A 22,380-nucleotide genomic window follows, 5' to 3' on the forward strand; every position below is an offset into this window, starting at 1 on the left:
CTTTCTCCCTTCCTTCCTTCTGTCTTCCTTCCTTCTAATCATCCTTCCTCACACTTTCCTTCCATGATATTTTCATTCCTTTCTTTCGCCCCCCCTCCCCCCCGTCCCCCTCTTTCTTTCGAAGATGTTTACGTTCTTCAGTTTGACTGTTTTAAATGATACTTTTTTTTCCTTTCTTCTTTCCATTGTCCTTCTAGTCCTCTCTACGGGTTTTTTTTGTTTGTTTTTTGTTTTTTGTTGTTTTTTGTTTTTTTTTTTGGGGGGGGGGGGGGGGGCATACGGGGGGGGGGGGGGGGGGTACTGCTCAAGGTCTACCGGTCCCCAGGCGATAGATAGAGAGAGAAAGGAGGAGAGTGACAGGGGTTTTGCATGTGATGAATAGGTAAGAGGGTCGTTCGGCGCTTGAGGAGTTTTACGGGGGACACCCATTCTTTTCCGCGGGTTTTGATTTCCTAGGTTCTTTCTCTTGAGGCGGCGGCTTTTTCCTGTCTGTCTCTACGTCTTTCTTCTCCCCCCCCCCCCCCCCCCTCTTCTTTCTCCCTCTTTTTCTCTGTCTCTCATTTTGTCTGTGTGACCGTCGTCTGTCTGTCTGTTTGTCTGTGTCTGTGGTTGGTCTCTAGTTTTGTTACCCAGTGTCTTACTTGACCTCCTTTTGCGAAACAGGCACGCGCACGCACGCATACACACACACATGCGCGCGCACACACGCATGATGCACGCACACACACACACACACACACACACACACACACACACACACACACACACACACATCCCCTCACTGCCTTCCTTTAAATCTAACTTCAAGACGTTCCTCTTCCAGCAGCATTTCCTCTACACCCTCTCTCATACTTGAAAGCAGTTGATTGTGTAGGTATATTTGTAACGATGTATTGTGTGTGCGTCGAGTGTATGTATGCATCTATGGATGGATGGATGGATGTACTGTCCATACGTGTTTGTATGCGAATATATATGTTTATTGTACATGATTGTGAGTTGAGGACTGAGTGTGTTTCGTATGCGCGCGCGCGCGCGCATGGGTGTGTGTGTGGATTGCAAAGTGCTTTATGCAATGAGGAATGCGCTGATTAATGTTATTATTATGATGATAGTTATGATTGTTATGATGATGATGATGATGATGATTATTATTACACACACGCCGTGGCGCGTCCTGGTTACCACTGTTTTGAAATGACGGACATACTTCCTCATGTTAAAGAAAAAGTCAAAATACGGAAAGAAAAACGAGGAAGGATTTTCTCTGGGTCTCAACAACTTTTTGAAAAAACAAACAAACAAACTTTTGTCATATAACTGATTCAGTTCGGTTAGCGAATAAGTCACAAGTTTAGTGCTTTGCAATGTTCAATAATGTTTCATAAAAATTGAGTGAAATAGTTTTCACACGCCGTTTACTACATTATCTCACCGTCCCTGTGTCTCTGTCTGTCTGTTTCTCTGTCCATGTCTCTTTCTATGTCTCTGTCTGTCTGTCTGTCTGTCTCTCTCTCTATATATATATATATGTGTGTGTGTGTTATAAACCTTCCAAAGGTTCAGTTATGATCCAGCTTGACTTGGCAATACTAGCTCCACACCAAAATGCCTTACGAGTTTGTGGTATTTGTTGATGAGTGGTTGATTGTATGATCTATTAATCTATCTTTACTCAGCAAAGTTTTGCCTGTTTGTCCAACACTGTGTGTCACTGTTGGTCTTTAAAATCGGTTATTGATTGATTGATTGATATGGATACTTATATAGCGCCTATCCTCGGTCGCAGACCAAGCTCTAAGCGCTTTACAAACACGAGGTCATTTGCACAACAGTCTGCCTACCTGGGTAGAGCCGACTGACGGCTGCCACTGGGCACTCATCATTCGTTTCCTCTGTCATTCAATCAGATTTCAGGCACGCACACATACACACTCAGACATGTAACATTTTTCGTGTATAACTGTTTTGTTTATTTACCCCTCCACGTTGGCAGCCATACTCCGTTTTCGGGGTGTGCATGCTTGGTATGTTGTTGTTTCCATACCCCACCGAGCGCTGAAATGGATTACAGGATCTGTAACGTGCGTATTTGATCTTCTGCGTGCGTATACACACGAAGGGGGTTCAGGCACTAGCAGGTCTGCACATGTTGACCTGGGAGATCGGAAAAAATAATCACCCCATACCCACCAGGCGCCGTCACCGAGGTTCGAACCCAGGACCCTCAGATTGAAAGTCCAACGCTTTTATTAATTAACCATTCGGCTATTGCGCCCGTTATTGTGTGTCATGGATGTACAGCTGCTTCCTTTTTTTTTTTTAATCATATCCAGAAATCTATGCAATCAAATGTGTGGTATTTTAATTATGTTCATACATCATTTGAATCATTTTAACATCAAGACACCTTGTTTACCAACACCATCAAGAAGTGATAATAGTGATAGCAGTAATAACGATAATATACTGTCGAAAAGGCCACCTACTTAACTCATTCACTCGCCAGTTCACTCACTCAAGTCACTGACTCGATAAGCACAACTGTCATTGCTGCTGCTGCTGCTGCTGTTGTTCTCGGGCTGTTGCTGCAGACAGCCTTTGCTTACTGTTCCTACTGCTGTACGGCTAGCATGCTGTGGCTGCTGTTGCTGCTAGCAGCCTTTCGTGCTCTGCTACTGCTACGGTTAGCCATGGCGGATACTGTGGCTGGTCAAATTTTCTCCTTTGTTTCAAACCTTCGAGTGATGTGACCGTGTTCTTTCCATAATGTTCCAGCTGTGAGTCATCCACCCCTTCCTCTCAGTGAGGCGAAAGCGAACTGGAACAGGCGGTCTGGTGTGTCCATGTCCATGTGCAGGTAAGGTGGTGCGGCGTGTGAAGTGATGTTGGACTCCGGTGTGGCGTGGTGTGCTCTCCATCTCTCACTGTCTCTCTTTTTATACACGACCATGTAGACAAGACTTCTGTTTGTTTGTCTGTTTTGTTTTGTTTTTATACACGACAATGTAGACTAAACTTCTGTCTCTGTCTGTCCGTCTTTTTATACACGACACTGTAGACTAAACTCCTCTCTGTCTGTCTGTCTTTTTATAGACGACAGTGTAGACAAAACTTCTGTCTGTCTGTTTATAGACGACAATGTAGACAAAACTTCTGTCTGTTTGTCTGTCTCAGTGTCTTTTTATACACGACAATGTAGACAAAACTTCTGTGTGTCTTTTTATAGACGACAGTGTAGACAAAGCTTCAGTCTGTCTCTTTATACACGACAATGTAGACAAAACTCCTCTCTGTCCGTCTATCATTTGATAGACAACAGTATAGACAAAACGTCTGTCTGTCTGTCTTTCTGTCTGTCTCAGTGTCTTTTTATACACGACAATGTAGACAAAACTTCTGTGTGTCTTTTTATAGACGACAGTGTAGACAAAACTTCTGTCTGTCTGTCTCAGTGTCTTTTTATAGACGACAATGTAGACAAAACTTCTGTCTGTCTGTCTCAGTGTCTTTTTATACACGACAATGTAGACAAAACTTCTGTCTGTCTGTCTCTTTATACACGACAATGTAGACACAAAATTCCTCTCTGTCTGTCTGTCTTTTTATAGACAACAGTGTAGACAAAACGTCTGTCTGTCTCAGTGTCTTTTTATACACGACAATGTAGACAAAACTTCTGTCTGTCTTTTTATAGACGACAGTGTAGACAGAACTCCTCTCTGTCTTTTTATAGACGACAATGTAGACAAAACTTCTGTCTGTCTTTTTATAGACGACAGTGTAGACAGAACTCCCCTGTGTCTGTCTGTCTTTTTATAGACGACAATGTAGACAAAACTTCTGTCTGTTTTTTTATACACGACAGTGTAGACAAAACTTCCGTCTGTCTATTTTTCTGTCTTTTTATACACGGCAGTGTAGACAAAACTCCTGTCTGTCTGTCTTTTATATAGACGACAGTGTAGACGAAACTTCTGTCTGACTGTCTGTTTGTCTATCTCTGTGTCTTTTTATACACGGCGACAGTGTAGACAAAAAAACCTCTGTCTGTTTTTCTGGGGTTTTATTTTTATACACAGTGCAGACAAAACTTGGAACTTGGAGATCTGGTAACAAGCTACACAGCTGAATCAGTCTGAAATTGAACGACTCAAGTTTTGATGTTTCCTTTCCAGGAACATGTTTGTTAACACGCTAAAGTATCAGATACTCATGGCATTATTTAGAGGTTTCTTTTCTTCTTTCTTTTTCTGAATAATTACTTGATTTATCTTGTTTAATCTATGGCAGCTTCGTCGGGGAGAGAGACTGGCTATATTAAAACCAGCTGCTGGCTCCGAGCCTCTCTTCTCATACAACAATTCACCAATCTTTCCCCCCCTAGTGCCCCCCCCCCCAACCCCCCACAACACCCCCCCTCCCGTCCCCCCCCCCCTCCTCCCTCTCCCTCCCATATATTTTTTTTTCTGAGAGTCGGGACAGTGTTGGTAGCGTGGGAACGAAACGTTAGTTAGTGAGGGGCGTGAGGTCAGGTAGGGGATGAGGGGTGAGTGGGTGAGGTAGTGGGTGGGTGGATTGGATAGGGGTGGGGGTGGGGGGGGCAGGTGGGTAGATAGATAGGTAACATCGGAACGTGGCCAGCCAGGCAGCGTGACAGGTGACTGATTACAGGTGTCGGGGACGGCACGTCTGGCACTGCAGGGGCTCTTGGCTGCTGTATGGAAGTGGACGCTTGTAAATGTGTGTAGAACGGTTCAGAGCAAGCACTGTGGTGTCTGTCTCCCCCTTTTCTCTCTTTTGTCTCTTCGTCTGTCTGTCTCTATCTGTCTGTCTGTCTGTCTCTCTCTCTCTGTCTGTCTGTCTGTCTGTCTGTCTCTGTCTCTCTGTCTGTCTCCGTCTCTCTCTATCTGACTGACTGACTGTCTGTCTGTCTGTCTCTCTCTCTCTCTCGCTGTCTCTGTCTCCCTGTCTGTCTGTCTGTCTGTCTCTCTGTCTCTCTCTCACTCTCCCACACAGCTCCCACCCTCCATCCCTCGTTCTGTGTCACTGATGTCTCTCCCTGTCTCTGTCTCTCTCCCTTCCACACCAGTCCCCCTCTCTCACCACCCTCTGTCTCTGTCTGCTTCCGTTTGTCTGTCTGTCTGTCTGTTGTCATGTGTGTCTCTTTTGCTCAACACATATCTGTCTCCACGTCTGGTTGTCTCTAGTTCTCTCATTGTATTTTTTGTCGTTTTCCCCCTCCCTCTCTACAGGTCTGCCTGTCTTTCTCTCCCCCCCTCCCCCTCCCTCTCTCTCTGTCTGTCTGTCTACCTGTCTCTGTCTGTCACTCTCTCTTTCTCTCTCTCTCACACACACGGGTACACGCACGCACTCGCGCGCACACACTCACGCACGCACACACTCATACACTCACAGCACAAATACACACACTGTGGCACACAGACAGACAGACAGACAGACACACACACACACACACACACACACACATACACACATGCGGGCGCACGCACTCGCGCGCACACACTCACGCACGCACACACTCATACACTCACTCACAGCACAACCACGCACGCATGCACGCACACACTCACACACTGGCACACACACACACACACACACACACACACACACACACACACACACACACACACACAATATTGAACACCATCCCTCCACCCGTTACTGTATTCCCCGTCCCTTCCTCACTCTTCCTCTCTGTCTCTCTCCCTCACACACACACACACACACACACACACACACACACACACACACAATCTTGGTTTCTGGTGCATTTAAACGGATATGGGTTTTCTGTGTGTACTTCATGAGCTGGAAGCCGCACGTGCACCCGCTATTAAAAGCGAGCTGTTATGGGCGCGAGTCTTTCTTCTTCGCCAGGTAGGCAACCATATTACGTGTTCAAGGGCGGTGAAGGCCGGTTATCTCCGTGCTTCCTAACCACCAAAGGCTAGCCAAAGATGTGGGAATCATTAATGTGGACACCCTCTCCCCCTCCCCGCCTTCTTTTCTGTGCAAAAATAAGTACCAAGGAACTTCGTTGAACCACCATGTATGGAGACATCCTTTCGAGGTTAAAATCTTTACCCACCTCTGGCACTTCCAGGATTCATCCAGTGGGTAGCCAGATGATCTTTGAGCTTTAGACTCAACTCTCAAGACTCAAATTACATACTTGTATCAGTCGTGGCCGATTACAATCAGGAGAGCACATTGCTTTTTTTTTTCGGAAAGAATCACAAACTGAAACTCGGCATTCCATGTCAAGAGTTTTTTGTACATTGCTTTTTTCGGAAAGAATCACAAACTCAAACTCTGCATGCCATGTCAAGGGTTTTTATGTACGAAGTTCGCAACATTCATTATCCCTACTGGTTTGTTTTCTGCAGCCATTAGTAACGCAAATTTAAACATAGATGGATGTCTTGTAATATTTATCGGGAGTTTAGTCATTCCTGAGTGATTTTTAAGTATTCGATGATACGGAAACTCCCGACTGAGTGGGAGAGTTGTTGAGTTCAATGACCTGTTGGTGGCGTTCGCAAGTTTCCCGGTGTGGGTGCAGTGCCAGTTGCATGGCTTGGTTCTAACTTTCTGACAGTTACACGTGACTAAATGCCTATGTTGACCGAACTACGCCACTGGTCAGTTTCATACTACACACAGTAGCGGGTTACGACCATACTAGGCTCTTCCGTGCGAGCAATGTAAGCTGGCTCCTGCTGGGGTTTCGGCGACGTGGTTCGTGGGTGTAAATCGCATTGATAGAGGGGAAAGATGTTCGGGGGTGAGGCACTCCAACCTGCATATGCTGCTTACACCTTTGTGAGGTGATGTCCTCCTGCCTGACCGTTCATGTTTGAAGTCTTGCTGCGCAATCCAAGGAGGGTGGGGGGGGGGGGGGGGGGGGGGGGAAGACCCAGGTTTCTGTCGAGCGTTGAAGTCACGGGAACTTCCCATTTAGTTATGTCATTTTAGTTTGTACCATCGGCCGCACAGCCCACCACGCCAGGACGAACACTCAGTGCAGTGTATTATAACTCCTTGACTGCCGGGGGGGGGGGGGGGGGGTTAATAATAGAAGAAAAAGATGTTTCAAGTAAGAAATCAATATCCAGAACAATCAGCCCAAAACTGAGAAACTGATATGGAGATATAACACTCTAGATCAGATTTGTGAATTTTCAGCCTTCTAAACATATTTCCCGTCTTTTGATGATGTCATCAGTGACGTCACTATGGACGTAAATGCTACGTCCTGAGGCAGTCTAGGGGTTTAACAGTCACGGACTTTAATTTGCTGATCACGGTGAGTCAGTTTTGAAGTTTTGAAGAGACAAATCTGCGCTTTAACCCTTTCTTCAATGGCCACCGACAAGTATGCTCGTCAGAGGAGGGACTGTCACCTCACTGAGATAACCTGGAAATTACAATCCAGTCTATCAGCAACAATTCTTTATCTGGACCTCTTCCTCTTGTGATCATAATTATTTCCTTTGGCCAGCACAATATAACGAGAAAGCTCAGCAGTCAATGGGTTAAAACGAGTAATAAAAAAAAAATATTGAAAGATGATGACAGAAAACCTGTATCCTGCCCTCCCAACATTTACATCATGCAAGGGATTGTCGTCGTCGTCGGCTTCCTTCCGTCTTCGAAAGACGATGACTGCACCAGAAATTTAGTCGCCGAAGCTGGAGTGACTTCTCTAGATGCACGCCTGGACAGATTGATAGGAAAGACAGGCTGTTGCCCAGTGCAGCACGTCCTTTCCACACCGCCTCTCCTCGCCTCTTGTAGACTCCAGGTGAAAAGCAGAAGCCAATACGCCTGGCACCAGGGGCGACGCAGGAGCTGCCGGAAATGATGATGATGATGGCAGTTTCTTCGTATCCGAAGATCACTGGTAAGAAGGTCTAGTCCGGGTGAGGCAAGCCTTCTGATGGCTGTACAGGCCAATCCTGGACTTGCATTGTCGGGAACAGCTGGCGCACGTGAAGGTTGGCTGGTCGCTGGAGGGGTGAACTTGAGATGATGCCTCCTTTCTCCGCTCGCGTTTTTCCCCGGCTGTCTGTGTCCTTTCCTTTTCAAATTTCCTGACAGCTTTCCTGGTGGAAGTTTTCCAGGCAGATCTGTTTGCTGCCAGTGTCTCCCAGGAGACAGTCCCGGAAATAGTCTGGCAGAAAGTCACTGGAATCTCTCAGAAAAGGTCTCATAATTGTTTTCACCGGTTTAGGGTTGTTTAATATGGATATATGTAGAATATCCGACTGATGCCACCTTGTCATCATTGAGCATTTTTCAAAAAAAAAAAAAAAAGTTAATAAAGAAAATCTAAAATAAGCATTCTTTCATTTTACATCTCCAAGACCTCTTAGGGATTCCGACTCTGGATTTTCTGTCAGGGTTTAACCCCTTAGCCTTTTTCCGAAGAAGATGTAGCCGCAAGGCAACGGGGGACTTGAGCTTGGAGTTGTTGCAGTGGATTTCTTTATTTCTGTATTTATTTTTTCTCAAGGCCTAACTAAGCGCGTTGGGTTACGCTGCTGATCAGGCATCTGCTTGGCAGATGTGGTGTAGCGTATATGGATTTGACCGAACGGAGTGACGCCTCCTTGAGCTACTGAGACTGATACTGATACTGCAGTGGATTGATAAAGATTTAAAGGTGTCACCAATCAATCATCAGTAAACCAAGAGAGACAGGTGACCGGCCACCGACACAGACGGAACAAAGAAAAAAGAAGATTAGTCCAGAAAGTAGGTCACCGAGTCAATCTGAACACGGTGGAAAAAATCGGCGGTAAAAAAAAAAAAAGGCCACAGTTTTCGTGTGAGTACATCTCCCCAGGAACCAGACAGCCGGAAGGACTACCATCAGGAGCTTTTCGGGGGGGTGGTAGTGCCGAGATTGATAGGTCCGGCCAGACAGAACCGTAGCGTGTCAAACAGCCTCGGCCACTGTGAGGGTGAGACAGAAAGACAAATAGCACTTTGCCCGGCATTAGCTCACAAGTCAGGTTCTTCACCTCGGCTTCCACACAGTCACACACACACACACACACACACACACACGCTGACTCACACATGCACACACACACGCGTGCGCGCGCGCATGCATCCACACATGCACGCACGCACACACACTCACATATACATATACACACACACACATGCACGCACGCACAGACAAACACACACACAGAGAGACACACACACATACTGACACACAAACGCATGCATACACTCATATGCATGCACGCACGCGCGCAAACACACACTCACACACGCGCGCGCGCGCGCACACACACACACACACACACACACACACAAACACAGAGGGAAATGTAGAATGAGTGATGATGGCCCAAGTTTCAGAGGATGAAGCGTCCTTACCTATAGAGAGGAAACGAGAGTGCTCGGGCTCGAGTCACGCACAGATGGAGGAAAGGGAGAGAGAGAAACAGGGAGACACGGGGAGAGACAGAGAGGTGCGTGGCGCACGTGCGTGCGTGCGTGCATACATGCATGCATGCATATGTGTGTGTGTGTGTGTGTGTGTGTGTGTGTGTATGTGTGTTAGTCTGTCCGAGTCCTCGTCTTTCAGATGAAAAGATAAACTGAGGTTTCGTTTTCAGCATCCACAAAATGCACACATAAGAGCCAGCTATCATCCAGTACTAACGTTGCGTAGAACATCCTTCTTCGAAAAGTATAACAAAATGATGCTCTATTTGGTGGTGGTGGTAAGGGGGTGGGTAGGGGTGAGGGGTGGGTGGGCGGAAGGGTAGGGGATGGGTGGTGAAAAACGGAGAGAGAAAAAAAAAGTGAGTCCAAAAAGGGGTGGGCCGTTCTCCCAAGGGAGCGCAGCTCGACATACTAATACACACTGAAGTGTGTTGTGACACGAAACGCACGGCGATGGGAGACTATTGTACAGTCGACGATTTGTTATCACGTCCATCTGACAGCGTGAACAAACTGATTGCCTGTGTGCATCCACGGTATCTTCAGTAAGGACTGGAACAAACTGTGATTCGACTGTTGCACTAAAGACATTTGTGTCTGTATTTGTATTTCTTTTCATCACAACAGATTTCTTTGTGTGAAATTCAGGCTGCTCTCCTCAGGGAGAGCGCGTCGTTACATACAGCGCCACCCATTTTTTTGTGTTTTTTTGTTTGTTTGTTTGTTTGTTTGTTTGTTTTCCTGCGTGCAGTTTTGTTTTCCTATCGAAGTGGATTTTTCTACAGAGTTTTATCAATAACAACCCTTTTGTTGCCGTGGGTTCTTTTACGTGCGCTAAGTACATGCTGCACACAGGACCTCGGTTATCGTCTCATCTGAATGACTAGCGTCCAGACCACCACTCAAGGTCTAGTGGAGGGGGAGAAATTTCGGCGGCTGAGCCGTGATTCGAACCAGCGCGCTCAGATTCTCTCGCTTCCTAGGCGGACGCGTTACCTCTAGGCCATCACTCCATCACACTGGATATTATCATAACACCTTTTTTTTCCCCTCAGTGTCATCCGTATAGTCAGAGATTTAGTTCATGATTCAGACTCAAGTCCGTGATGTTATCAGCTTGGCAGACTGTTGGTTCGATTGTTAATGAAATATTTGTCCCTTTTTTTAATTTCATGTTTTACGCAGAAGGGTCAAATACGCACGTTAAAGATCATGTAATCCATGTCAGCGTTCGGTGTGTTATGGAAACAAGAACCTACTCAGCATTAACCCCCCACACTCCGAAAACGGAGTATGGCTGCCTACATGACGGGGTGAATAAACAAAACGGTCATACACGTAAAATGTTACATGTCTGTCTGAGTGTGTATGTGTGCGTGCCTGAAATCTGATCGAATGACAGAGGAAACGAATGATGAGCGCCCAATGGCAGCCGTCAGTCGGCTCACCCAGGTAGGCAGCCTATTGTGCAAATGACCCCGTATTTGTAAAGCGCTTAGAGCTTGGTGCCCGACCGAGGATAGGCGTTATGTAAGTTTCCATATCAATCAATCAATAATTGCAGTTTATAAAACCTTGACTTCCGATCTTTCAGCCACGCAGATCAAATTTGCGAAGGGAGACGACTTGTGAAGACTTCCGTCTGATTTTCGTAATGAATCGCAGAGTAGGTTTTTTGTTTGTTTATTTGTTTTTTTGTCGCATGGCCGGAAAAGTTTATATTTCACCATTCGGCAAGTATAATTAGAGATTCTAGCCGTAATTTTTATTCCAAAAAGTAAAAAAAAAATTAAAAAAGACAACATGTCATAACAACCACCGCGGTGATTGAGAAATACACACAGTGCATTAATCATTGATAAAATCCATGTGAAGATTTTAAAAAGTTTTAATATTGATTTAAAACAACCTAGGATTATTATTGAGGAGCAAAAACCAGCCACGGTAAATTGTTGAGGCGGTATTTATCACTCTCATTTTAACTTGCATAATTATGATAATTCATTTTCCAATTCATGTTTAATTAACCACGTCTTTTTTTTCTCCATTTGCACACCTGGTTGTCAGGTATCAAGTATGTTGCATTATTCTGTTACAAGTAGAACCAGGGGGAGGGAGGTGGGCGGCGGGGAGATAAAATCTCATTAGGCACCGAAGAACGAGTTACAGTTCAGGTGCCAGTTGCATTGCTTGGTTCTAACTTTTTGACAGTTACACGTGACTAAATGCCCACGTTGACCGAACTACGCCATTAGTCAGTTCCATGCTACACACTGTTTGTAGCGGGTTACGACCGTATACTAGGCTCTTCCGTCCGAGCAATGCAACTGTCTCCAGGAGACAGCGAGAGAGGGAGAGACAGACAGACAGACAGACAGGCCGAAAAACAGATAAAGGTGGTGTGGAAGAGGCAGATGTGGATGGGTGAGAACGAGAAAGCCTCAGAGACTTGACCAACCCGTCAGTTTTTGTCTTATCATGGTCAGGACGTTTGAAGTGCCCTTGAAAACAAGAGGATTTGGAGTCACGAAGTTATATGGGAAGTAGGGGAGTGACGTGGGGGTGAGGGGGTGAGGGCGGGGGGTCGTGGTGGTGGGGGGGGGGGGGGGGGGGGGGACGGGGTGATGTCAATCACCAGAGAGACAATAGGACCAGGCCGTGAAGGGGTACAGGTGAGGTCTTCCAAACTGGAGTTCCCCAGTCTTTATAAAGCACCCTCGCCTTTTCAAAGGGGTACAGATGGGTTTGCGACCCACCGCAGGTTTTACCTCATGTGACACTCCCCCGTTTCAAAACAACAAGATAATGTCAGTCAACGTGGAGAAACCAGCTGTTTCCACGCTCGTTTGTACACAAGAGATGTATTAGTACAAGTGAAACAATGTTAACTTTTTTTTCCCCCAGTTCCAGTTCCCTCTTGTGGTCTATTTCAAAGGAAAGAAGAAAACGAAACACGTAACCAAGAGAGAGACAACTTCACTGGCTGAACGAACTGTGTCAGAAAGCAAACAACGAATATATATATATATATATATATATATATATATATATATATATATATATATATATATGTGTGTGTGTGTGTGTGTGTGTGTAATTTTTTTTTTTTTTTAAGACCTGGTTGTTCTCAACAAAAGCCATTTAAAATTGAACCAGCTGCTTAAAGAAGATGAACAGATCCTTCTTGAGAACAAAAAAAAAGGTTTTGAAGTTCACCAAACTCTTGAGTGTGTGTGTGTGTGTGTGTGTGTGTGTGTGTCTGTCTGTCTGTCTGTCTGTTTCTATTTCTCTGGCTCTCTGTTCACTCACACACATACAAGCACTAGCATACACAGACACGCGCCCCTACGGACGCACGTGCATACACACATGCGCGCGTGCGCATGCGCTCACCCTCCTGTCACTTGTGTCAGGTTTTATTGTTGTTGTTTTTTATATGATGAGGTCGCGAAGTCTGAATCGGTTGGAACTGGCAGCGAAAATCTCAGAATAGGATGGAGAGGGTAGGTGGGGGTGGGCCGGGGGTGGGGGGGGGGGGGGAGGGGGTGAGGGGGGGGGGGCAAAAGACAACAAGGGGAAGAAAGAGCAAGAATACAAAGAGGCGCGTACATTAAGAAAAGGAAAGGAGATAAATAGACAAACACGGGGAGACACATGTCGGGTGAGAGAGCAAGGGGTAGGAAGGGAGAGGGGAAAAAAAGAAAAGAAAGAAAGAACGGCCTTAAAAAAGAGAGAGAGAAGAAGAAGAAGAAGAGCCACAGAATAGACAATGAAAAAGATAAACACAGAGCATCCTCTTCCCGTGCGAACGTTACCTGCACGCTGCAAAAATGGGGACGCACCTGAATCATTCAGGCTGTAATGAGTTCCAGGCGCACACTACACCCTCCCCCCCCCCCCTCCCGCACACACACCCTCCCTAAACCCCCTTCGCTGGTGATTAACCAACCACCACCACCCCCTCCACCCCCCTTCCCCTCCCCCCACACAACTCCTAGTATATAACCCCCCACCTCCCTCTACCAGCTGTATATCCCCTCCTTTCCAGTCTAGTCCCCCACTCAAACCCCTTACTAACACCCTCCACCCTCCCCCCCCCCCCCCACTCCCCCCTCCTCCTGCCGTCATGACAGGACCCTCAGGACAGAGGGTACCTTGTTGGGGAAAAAAGCAAACAAACAAACAAACAAAAAAAGTTAGATTTTTTTCCCCCTAGTCCCACCCGACATGGTTTGTTTTGTTGAAATGAACTAGAAGCGGATGCACCCAATAAATTGCGTGGTGCGCGTCTCCATCCCCCTCCTCCCCCCCTCCCTCCTCCTCTTTCTCCCTCCACCTTATTTACCACGTGATAGAAGGCCCTTACCTCTCGGATGCTTCGGGTGAAGGTCGCGTGACGTCACTTCCGGTTCCTGCCTCGCGTTACTTTCCGGCGGAGGTGACCTCGGCGACCCTGTGCGAGATTCGGCGCTGGTGGGTGAAAGATTACAAGGAGTAGAGGGGTGCGGAGGGTATCACACGGCCCCCCCCTCTCACCAACTCTCCTCCCCCCTCGCTCCCCCCACTACCACCACCACCACCCGCTCCTCAGTGTTACGTGAGCAGAGCAAGCTGTCATGTCGTGGGGAGAAGGGTGGTTTTGGGGGGGCCGACGCCCAAGTATGTTGTTCGTTGTTTGTTTGCCTCCGATGCGGTGTTTTCATTTTTGTTTTCGCCCTGTTCATTAACATTTTTGGCTTGTTTTTCATAATTCAGAGCATTTAGTGTGTCTTCGTCCTTGGTATCGTAACAGTTATAAACAAAACTAAAACAAAAAAACAAACAAACAAAACAGGTGCGGGCACTCACACACACACACCACAACACACGCACAAACACACACACACACACACACACACACACACACCACAACACACACACCACAACACACGCACAAACACACACACACACACACACACACACACACACACACACACACACACACACACACACACACACACCACAACACACGCACAAACGCACGCACGCACGAACCTACGTACGAACGTACGAGCGCCACATAGAAGTAGCCTAATAATAATTGGGAATGATGTGACAGCCAGAAAGGATCGAGAACCGGTTCTGGAACAGAACGACGAGGGCAAAAACAAGGAGACATAAAGCCAGAAAGGATCGAGAACCGGTTCTGGAACAGAACGACGAGGGCAAAAACAAGGAGACATAAAGCCAGAAAGGATCGAGAACCGGTTCTGGAACAGAACGACGAGGGCAAAAACAAGGAGACATAAAGATGCTGACTGACCCAGCACGCGCGCGGCTTCGCTTGCACTCTGATGCCATACATTTCCTGCATCTGTCAGATAGGGGTGACAAAAAAAAAGAAGAGAAAAGAGCGGGTTTTTTTGTTTTTGATTTACAAGTGTGTTCTCTTTGTCGCTTTCTATGTTCTTTACCGGCGCTTGGAAAGCCTGTGCGAGCGGTTTTTGTGTGTGTGTGTTTCGCTGTGTTCATTTTGTTGCTTTGTTTGTTTGTTTGTTCTCAGTTTACCGGGCGCTTGGAAAGCCTGTTCATTATTTATTAATGTGGTCAGTATAGTTTTATTTTTAAACCTATGAGAAATGCCACCAAAGCTGCATGGTTGTGTCGCTTCAGACTGAAAAAAGCTTTCAAGACTTCGTCGTATAAAAGTAGGTGTCAGTATAACTGTAAGTGTGTCTTGAAAGTGTGTGTGTGTGGGGGTGGGGGGGGGGGGGGGGGGTGGGGAGTGAGAGAGAGAGAGAGAGAGAGAGAGAGAGAGAGATGGGGACAGGGTCAGGGGGTGTGCGGAAGTGGGGAGGGTTTGTTTCAATTAACTTTCACCTCACAGTTCATCAACCGACCGACTAGACGATGTGATACGTATCTTGGGACTGATTCAACCGCAGCAATCTGAAGACGCCTTCTTCTTTCCCCACCACACTGCCAGCACAACACAGACACCCTCTGTGTGTCTTCAAGGAAGGCAAGGTGGGAAGCTTCACTCCGCGATAGGTCTACACAGGGGGAGACAATGATCCCATGCACTCAGACCCATGCATCATGGTGCCCCACCCCTCCCATCGTCTCCTCCTCCCTTACCTTCCCCCGGCCCCCCTTCCCAACTCGACGACCTCCATCCCCACTTCACCACCCCTTTGCCTTCTTTCCCTTTCTCTGCCCCGTTCCTGTGTATCTGTGTTTAGGCTTCAGATCGGCCGCGCACACGTGTCGTCCCTAACTCCATGTTGTACTGCCTTGGGATCTTCCTTGAAAGATTTTCCGGTTTTCTTGTTGGCCATTTCGTTATCGTTTGTTTGTTTGTTTATTGTCATTCAGAATCATCCGGTTTTTTTGTGCAAAATTGTTTGTCTAAGGGTTACACCTCAATGGTCTAAAAATACATAGATGGCGCATGCCTTCTTTGAGCCCCTTTGCTAACAGAAGCCAGCGGAAGTGTTCAATCAGCCATTTTGCTTCTCGTGTCAGTATAGCGCGAAGCGGCGACTTCATATGTGTAGCCGAGCGCTAAGCTGGCTTTATGGCAAGCTTTCACCTGCTCTCGGCGTTAGTTAAGCTGACATTCTTGTGTGTGTTTCCACTGCCAGTTTGCGCCACGTGTCACCGCACTGTTTTTCTGTAATAACTTTGGTAGATAAACCATTGGCAGATTTCAATCAAGACACAACATTTGATGTGTCGTGGGGTCAAGCATAACACAATCTCATCGAAGATACACGGTTACAGTTCAGAAACTACTACCAGTTAGCAGACGACTTGTCAACGGACTGACGGCCGTATTCAGTGGAAAAATGATATGGCGTCCAGTTGGCTTCAGCTTTCCTGACCAACGAGCTATCCATGTATTTTTAGACCAGTGGTTTCACCTTCATCTATATCAAACAACCGACCTGTTAGAGTTGAAATGCATTCAAATGATGGCCTAGAGATAACGCGTCCGCATAGGAAGCGAGAGAATCTGAGCGCGCTGGTTCGAATCACGGCTCAGCCGCCGATATTTTCTCCCCCTCCACTAGACCTTGAGTGGTGGTCTGGACGCTAGTCATTCGGATGAGACGATAAACCGAGGTCCCGTGTGCAGCATGCACTTAGCGCACGTAAAAGAACCCACGGCAACAAAATGGTTGTTCCTGGCAAAATTCTGTAGAAAAATCCACTTCGATAGGAAAAACAAATAAAACTGCACGCAGAAAAAAATACAAAAAATGGGTGGCGCTGTAATGAGGCGACGCGCTCTCCCTGGGGAGAGCAGCCCGAATTTCACACAGAGAACTCTGTTGTGATAAACAGAAATACAAATACAAATGCCTGCCTTACTCCGTGTGTTGCCATGAAGAATACTTTGTACTATTTTGGAAGAACCCCCTTTGCCGTTGGCTGGACCACACTAATAAGGAGCGCGATCTTTGTCAAGCAGGTTGATCAGACACGTAATTCTTTTGTTTGCAGCTGTGTGTGTATGCGTGCATCGGTCGTTTCTTACTATTGTGGATTCGGTTTGTTGGAGATTATATATAGAATTGTGAAAACGTCGATTGTTTGCCTTGTTAGCCATATTTCGCGTATAGGAGTTGTTCTTGAAAAAGAGTTCTTGTCTTCTCTCATAGTTAAAAATCACGTAAACTAAGTATTTTCGCTCATTGAAAAGCTTGAATAGCACACACAGGTGATGAGGTGCACCCCCCCCCCTCCCCCCACCGCCCGCCCCACCCCCAACTCCCCTACACCCGTTTCGATATCACTGGCGACGGGCGCAATAGCCGAATGGTTACAGCATTGGACTTTCAATCTGAGCGTCCAGGGTTCGAATCTCGGTAACAGCGCCTGGTGGGTAAAGGGTGGAGATTTTTCCGATCTCCTAGGTCAACATTATGTGCAGACCTGCTAGTGCCTGAACCCCCTTCGTGTGTATACTCAAGCAGAAGATCAAATACGCACGTTAAAGATCCAGTAATCCATGTCAGCGTGCGGTGGGTTATGGAAACAAAAACATACCCAGCATGCACACCCCCGAAAATGGAGTATGGCTGCCTACATGGCGGGGTAAAAACGGTGATACACGTAAAAGGCCACACGTGTACATACGAGTGAACGTGGGAGTTGCAGCCCACGAACGCAGAAGAAGAAGAAGAAGAAGAAGATCTCACTGGACTGGGGAGCAGAGAGAACTATTGCAGACTCTCCACATTCCCTGCTGCTATGGGGTCGGAGCGGTGGTGGCCACAACAACGCCAGCAGTGCTTCAGGGTGTCAGTGCTGAGTGTTGTGGCTCGTCAGGCTGAGCTAGGGCTTCCTTGCAGGGGTCGTTCCCAGGTGTGTGGTGGTGGGAAACAATACTTAGTTTCCGTTTTCTTTTGCTTCTCTCTCTCTCTCTCTCTGTGTGTGTGTGTGTGTGTGTGTGTGTGTGTGTGTGTGTGTGTGTTTCCCCCACTCCCGTCCCTACAATCAAAAGTATGTGTAACGGGACATTAAACAAAATTCCTCTCTCTCTCTCTCTCTCTGTCTCTATATATATATATATATATATATGGGAGACTGAGATTCATAGATATACAGAACAGTAAGAGAGGGAGAGAGAGAGAGATTTCAAATGATTTTTTCATCTAAGGCCATAGCCCTATATGAACAGGGGGCGATAACAGTTTAACATACGTTACTACAACTATGTAAACACAATAACCGTAGCCAGATGCTACAACAATTAGGATACTAGTTTTTCTCTCTGCTGAAGTCGCTCGAAATAAATACAAAGGTAGACTCCACATTGTTTCATTATCATCAGTAAACACAATATAAACAGACATGGATGTGTATAATATTTCTTCGGGATAAATCTACCTCGAAGGTCTGCTGGAGAGAGAGAGAGAGAGGAGGGACCGGGGGGTGGGGGTGGACGGGGGGCGGACAAACAGGCATAAATGAGATAAGACGCTGTTCTGGGGAAAGGAAGTAGAGAGTCAAATCATCAGACAGAAAAACCTACAGGGAGAGAAGCAGACAGACAGACAGACAAAGACAGAGCACGTCATGGGAGGTGGTTCTGGGAAAAGGGGAGGGGATGGCACGGCTGCGGGGTGGGAGGGTCGTGGGTGGGTGTGAGTGTGTGTGTGGAGGAGGGGGGGGGGTAGCAAGAGCGGCCTGGGTAAGGATGGACGATGGGAGGAGTTGAAGAGGACAGGGGGAAAAAAGGAAAGAAAGAAAAAAAAAAAGCCAAGTCTTGTGTTCAGAAAGGTGGCGTCAAGTAGTTTATTTTAGATAAGGAGCGGGCTGAATGAAAAATGACGTGTTTACTTCCAGTTTCCCTTTATAGGGCGGTGCTTGTATTGCCGGACCTGGTATGTATATGTTGGAAGTTGGTTGGTGCAGAGACTTGGGAGGGTAGGGGATGAGGGGGGTGGGGGAGGTGGTGACTGAGGGGAAGTGTCTGCAAGATCATCTGTGCTGTGTAAAAGGATGAAGAGTGATATACTCAGTGTTTGTGAATTGAGGGGTGGGTGGGGAGGGAAGGGGGAGGGGGGGGGACTGTTCGACCTCCTGCGTGATGATATAACGGGATCATAAATACATGGGAGCGTGTCGATACTCCTCCGTGTCGATACTTCCCCGGCCCGATACTCCCCTTTACGTGTGTGTGTGTGTGTGTGTGTGTGTGTGTGTGTGTGTGTGGCAGAAAATTACCATCGAGTAGTTTAGGTAAATAGCAGGACTGAATGAAAAGTGACGTGTTTATTGTTTTTCCTTGGGCAAGGAAGGACCTGGTCCGCCTAAAGCAGCATTGTTTTGGTATGATATAGAGGCGATTCACACCACGACCCGTATTCTATGCGAGACGTATCCATATCAGATTTTTTTTGTTCGCATATACATCCACTTTGGGCCTGTTTACACCAGCAACAAAATGCCAGCCGTCCAGTTGTTGGCAGCGGGGAAAGTGTAAATTCCAGACATCGCATGCAACCGGCGCTGCCCCGTTGGAATGTCATCCAATACTATCAGCATCACTGAGACTGCATCCATTGCGAGGTATATAATAGTCTGAGTCAGGTTCGCTTCGATTCGGGTGTGGGTTGGTCTGAGTGCAGTGTAAACGCCGTGAAATCGCCTGAGACAACCTGAACAGACCCGGAATTATTTTTGCCTCGTGTGAATCGCTTCCACTGATGTGTACATACATAACCAGACTGGGGTTGGCTGGTGATGGAGTGGTTGGTAGTAGTGGCTGTTCGTTGTCTGTGGAACGAATATAAAAAATCTGTTGGTGGGTGAAGGAGGTTGATGATATGTATGGGGAGAATGCACATTGATTGGGTTTGCGGTGTAGTGTAGCGGAAATGTAGTTTGAGGTGTAGTGTAGTGAGGGGTAGTGCAGTCCCAGCTTCGCTGGGCTGGACACGTGGCGCGCATGCCAGACCATCGGCTGCCCAAAAGGCTCTTCTATGGCGAGCTGCAACAAGGGAAGAGATCACACGGAGGTCAGAAGAAGCGCTTCAGAGATACTCTGAAAGTCTCTCTGAAAGCGTTTGATATCAACCCTGACTCCTGGGAGGAATCTGCAGTGGACCGTGACAAATGGCGCGCTGCTGTGCACAAAGGTGCCAAGTTGTGCGAGGCCAACAGGACTGCTGCAGCTGTTCAGAAGAGGCAGGCCAGAAAGTCACGGGCAAACAAGCTCCCTGACAATGGTATGCCTGTCTTTGTCTGCCCCAGCTGTCAGCGAACATTTCGTGCGCAGATTGGACTATTCAGCCATCTGCGCATTCACAGATAGATTCATGAGCATCCTCCCCCCCCCCCCCCCCCCCCCAAAACTACCCTCCCCCATCCCCCAGCTGGATGACAACGATGGTCATCATCGATCTCGATGGACACACCACCAGTGTGGTGTAGTGTGGTGTAGTGTAGTGTAGTGTGGTGTAGTGTAGTGTAGTGTAGTGAGGTGTAGTGTAGTGTAGTGTAGTGTAGTGTGGTGTAGTGTAGTGTAGTGTAGTGAGGTGTAGTGTAGTGAGGTGTAGTGTAGTGTGGTGTAGTGTAGTGTGGTGTAGATAGAGGTGCAGTGGGTGCGGCCACAGCGTGACCTTCCTGCGATTAAAAGCACTGACGTGTGTAGGTTTACACTGGTTATGGTATACAGGTCGATGATATAACGGTTAGGAAAGGGAAAAGGGGGCGTGTCTCTCAGTCTCAGTCTCTCTCCCACTCATGTATGTATGTCGCTGTCCTTCTCTCAATAATAAAATTATTTCTGTGTCTGTCTGTCACACACACACACACGCACGCACGCACGCACGCACGCACGCACACACACACATACACACACAAACATACACACTCACATACGCGCGCACGCGCGCGCACTGGCACGCACACTGCACGCGCGAGTGCGCTCGCTCTCTCTCTCTCTCTTCCTCCCCTCTATAAACTATCTATCTAGCTATATACCTGTCTGTCACACACACACACACACACACACACGCGCGCGCGCTCTCTCTCTCTCTCTCTCTCTCTCTCTCTCTCTCTCCAATCTATCTATTTATCTATCTATCACATCCACGTAACACATGTACTTTCGCCACAAACACGCGTGCGCATGCCAGTGATTGTTTTAATATGATTACATGTATGTTAGCACACACACACACACACACACACACACACACACACACACACACACACACACACACACACGGACAGACAGGCACACAGACAGACAGACAGACAGACCACAAAGCGAGACCAGAAGCAGAGAGAAGACGTACATAAAGATTACGCGCGCGGTTGATGTGTGCAAGATCGTGAGCTGAGCTTGCACTCGCGTGCCAACGTCGTTTAATTTGATGGTTTATACGGCCTCTGCAAGTAAGCCTTTATGATTTCCCTTCCTCCAGATGGGAGGAAAAGATTGCTCTCACTACCAGAGAACGTAGATCGTAGTAGGAAAAGAAGAGGTTTTGGTTTAAACTTTTTTTTTTTTCATATCAAGAAAAATTCTGCGAAGTACAGCGTTCAATTAAGGAAACTTGAGACCAACAACAAGCCTGAGCTTATATCGTGCTCTTTCCTGTGTCACAAACAATATACAAACGCAGTGGCGAAAATACACACAATATCTGATAATTAAAAGAAAGTTGAGGTGCCAGACGAAGCTAAACAAAACAAACAACAACAAAATTACTACTTTTACTACAAATATCACTGGTAACAACAACAATAACACTAATAATGATAATAGTAACAACAACAACAATAATAATAATGCACTGGAAAGTATACATCACCAAAAGCGTATTGTAATGGGTGGGGGTGGGGGGGACGAAGATCTGTGGGAGCGAGCAGGACAGGAACCAGTGGCCGAGCAGATACTGCGGAGGAAGTGGGGCTGGATCGGACACACCCTCAGGAAGCCAGCGTCCAGCATCACACGCCATGCCCTGACCTGGAACCCGCAGGGAAAGAGGAAAAGAGGCCGGCCTCTGGAATGGCCAGAACAGCCCAGAACAGAGTGCGATGGCGAGGGGTCGTTGATGGCCTATGCTCCACCGGGAGCAATGGGCAATGAATGAAATGAATGAATGGAGGGGGTGGGGGAGAGAGAGAGAGAGAGAGAGAGAGAGAGAGAGAGAGAGAGAGAACTGGGGGGCATTCATCAAAATAAAGTTTCTATTATTATATATTCTATATATGTCATTATGTATAGTTTTCGGTCTTTAATTTTTTTTGATTGTCCAATATAGTCTTGTACAGTCAATAATACGTGTTCACTCTCGAGGCAGGGCTTTTCTGCAACAGTGTCCGGTGCTACTTTGGGGCGGTATAAGAGCGAAGTAGGCAGCGAGTAGGGAAGGGAGAGTAGAGAAG

At 47.0% G+C, this 22,380-nt stretch overlaps 1 protein-coding gene across 1 annotated transcript in view; it reads left to right on the top strand.

Moving 5' to 3' along the window:
* Positions 1–2,780: 2,780 nt before the first annotated feature.
* LOC143291951 (frizzled-5-like) overlaps positions 2,781–22,380 on the top strand; it is a 79,374-nt gene continuing 59,774 nt past the window's right edge. The window contains exon 1 of the mRNA XM_076602102.1: positions 2,781–2,860. The gene's annotated coding sequence lies outside the window, so the exon portion shown is untranslated. The remainder of the gene's footprint in view (positions 2,861–22,380) is intronic.

The sequence above is a fragment of the Babylonia areolata genome, chromosome 18 (genome assembly GCF_041734735.1).
Source record: "Babylonia areolata isolate BAREFJ2019XMU chromosome 18, ASM4173473v1, whole genome shotgun sequence".
Taxonomy (NCBI): domain Eukaryota; kingdom Metazoa; phylum Mollusca; class Gastropoda; order Neogastropoda; family Buccinidae; genus Babylonia; species Babylonia areolata.